The following is a 3,341-nucleotide window of genomic DNA, read 5'->3' as shown; positions in this document are numbered from 1 at the left end:
CTAAAATATTGACCCAGGTCTTCTACTGAGGCCTACTGCTTTCCATCTAAACATTTTCATATGGAAGTGAAAGACCTAGCCCACGATACACCATCTTGCTTTCTCCACAACACATTCTGCACGTAGCAATCTTTGCTGATTCATCAGCCAAAAAATCTCAACATTCATATTTTGAAAGAAATTCACTCTGAATGCATCCATGCCACTTTTGTATTTGCTTTCTGCCACTGAGTTACCTGGGTGGCACGTTCACAGAACCAGTGACTTTGAAAGCTGATATTGAATGACATTTGTGGAAAGTGAAGTTTTAATTCATAATTCTGAGTATTCACACCAGAAACCTGATTCTCAGTGTTACCATATGCCAATTCACACAGGGAACAGCAAAAATACCATGAGATGTGTGTATCCAATGGAAACAGCTCCGATTTCAAATTTTGAATATTGAATACTTGTGACAAATTGCTCTTCAACAATCTACAATGTTTTGGCAAACAATTTTGAACAATAAATACATTCAAGAGAAAGCACAATCTGTTGTGACACAGAAAAAGGGTAAAATCTGTCAAATAGATTATTTGTCACAAATGATTTGCCTGGGTTTAATATTTACAAGCCGTTAGATTTGTTTTCTTCCTGATAGTTCTTCACAGGCTAAGCACTTCGCCATTACGTGAATTAGTGCAACTGGAACCTGTTGTTTCATTTTATCTGCTTTCATTTTTACACGCCTGACATGAGACGAAGGAAAATAAAAATCACATCCAATTACGTTTTATCCTCTTGTAAAATTTTCATCATCTTGTGCTTCCAAGAGACACAACACAAAAGGTGCAACCTGGCAATGGGGGTGGGAAGAGGGGGAGGAGGCAAAGATGGCTTTAACTAGGGATAAATGGATTTGCCTATCACTAGTTAAAGCCAAACCGAGACACATCAAATAGGCACCCTTTCACAGCAGGGGAGAGAGAGCGTGATTTTGGTTTGATAAGAAGATAGATCAGGTTGCTTTTTCTCCAGGCTTTATGGATCTAGTAGTACTCAAGCAGCTTAAATTCACCTGCCCTTGGACCCTGATCCAGCAAATCTCTGACTTAAGTACGTCCAAAAGGGTCTTAATGAGTCTTTCACCCTCCACCTAGTTAGATGGTCTACAACAGTGATACTCAGACCTCAGCGGTTCAGGAGCCAAATTAGTGGTCAACATGACCCAAAAGAGCCACAGACGTGTGAATTAATTGTTTCATAGTAAAAGCATCCTGACTGGTTAATAACTTAGATTGGTTAATAATAACAGAATCACACAGCGTTTTAATATCATGTGCTGCAAAGAGATGCATTAAAAAGCCGCTTGAGGCTTGCGAGCCACAGTGTGAATATCACTGGTCTACAAGCCGTTGCACCCAGTTGAATCATAGAGCAGCAACTCCGTGTCTTGATCCTAGTGCATCTGAGTTTACCGTCTGTGCCTTATTTCTGTAAGTACAGAAATAACTTCTTAGTTCTCCAGGGAGGGGCCTCTGGTTTCATACATGCTTGTGCAGGGGCATAGCACAATGGCGCCTGATCCTGCCTGACAGCATCTAAACCCTACTGAAATACAAATATTAAACAACAATCATGTAGGTCTTAGATCAAATAACAATCGGAAGCCCCAGAAACATTCCCAGCTCTTGCAGACATCTCCATTCCATGCCAAATAGTAATGTCATAGAAAAACCCAGATTCCTATTTTTATCAGGAGAGTACTAAAAAAATAACTTGATTTTACCTTGTTCACCCTTAAGTTCCAGCTGGAAGCTGAGAATCATCTCCAGGCACTCAGGAATAAGGATGTATGTATATTTGATATTTTTATAACATTTAGGCTTGTAAATGTCATTGAACAGCACAATGGAATGTAATTTACCAGATTTTTCACAGCGATACAACCATGCCTCATATTTTAGTTGTGATGCTTTAGCTCAAAATGAGTGGGTGTCAAAAAGACTGACTGAAATAGCGAAGCATGCCACTTTCAACCCTCCGTACATCATGTTCTTTTCTTATACAAGTTTTGCCTCTTTGTGATTTTTGTGTCAATAAGCTTATCTCTAGAAGCACAAGCCTACTTCTCGCCTCTTTTGGTTTTCTTCATATTACAACTAGAGCCATCTGAAATCAGCTGCTAAATTATGGCCAAGAGTTTCAAAAGTGACTAATGGTTTCGGGGTGCCTCCAATTTGGGAGTAACAGAAGTATTGGGAGCATAAGCTTTCGTGGGTAAGAACCTCACTTCTTCACTTGCATCTGAAGAAGTGAGGTTCTTACCCACGAAAGCTTATGCTCCCAATACTTCTGTTAGTCTTAAAGGTGCCACAGGACCCTCTGTTGCTTTTTACAGATTCAGACTAACACGGCTACCCCTCTGATACTTGACTCCAATTTGGGAGTGCCCAATTTATGAGGTGCCTTCAAGAGACGTGTCAGTGAAGCTATGTCTACACTACAAGCTAGGGAGGTGATTCCCAGCTCGTGTAGACACACTTGTGCTAGCTCTCCCCTGAGTTAGCACACTAAAAATAGTAATGTATCCAGAGTAACACAATCAGCGACAACAGCAGCATGTCCTAGCATCCCCAACCACGTACCCATGAGATTCAGGTTGGTTTGTATTCGGGGCTGCCAGCCTCTCCCACCGCTTGCTCCTGCCTCTGCTACCATGGCTACATTGCTATTTTTAGTGTGCTAGCTCAGATAAAAGCTAACACAAATCTGTCTATGAAAGCTGGGAATCACAGCCCTAGTTAATAGTGTAGATGTGGCCTTAGAGGGGATGCTCAGTGCTCTTTAAGGCATTGCAAGTTGGGCATCAAAAATCTAAAGCACTCCCCCAAATCCCTAGTCACTTTTGAAAATTTGGTCTATGTTCTTTGCCCATCAATCAGACCATTTCTGTTGCCATCCGAGTCTTTCCACTAGCCGTGCCCTTTGCATACCTTAGGAAGGTAGGTGTCTATGCCCAGACAGTTTACAATTCATGCAGGATTCTTATCCTCAGCTTGAAGCCCTGCACAGCAATGTCCCTAGACCTATGGATGCGGTTTCTTACCCTGCACTCCCAACAAAGCCAGCCGCGCCATCATCTTTGTCTCCTCCTTCCACTCCCACACATATGCCTTCCTCGCTGCTACCCTCTGCACATGTAACAAACCCATCTCTGCAGTTCCCTGTTCCAGACAAGAGTAGGAGCCTATTTGTAGTCAATGGGAGTTGTCTTCAATGCGTGGATTTTCAGTCAAGCCCAAGGGAGTTGGGCACCCATCAACTTTCAAAGGATTTGGGTGTTCAGCTATTTTCGG

This window comes from Emys orbicularis, chromosome 10 (assembly GCF_028017835.1).
Source record: "Emys orbicularis isolate rEmyOrb1 chromosome 10, rEmyOrb1.hap1, whole genome shotgun sequence".
In the NCBI taxonomy this organism is placed as follows: domain Eukaryota; kingdom Metazoa; phylum Chordata; order Testudines; family Emydidae; genus Emys; species Emys orbicularis.
The sequence above is the reverse complement of the archived record's forward strand: the minus strand, read 5'-3'. Positions refer to the sequence as shown.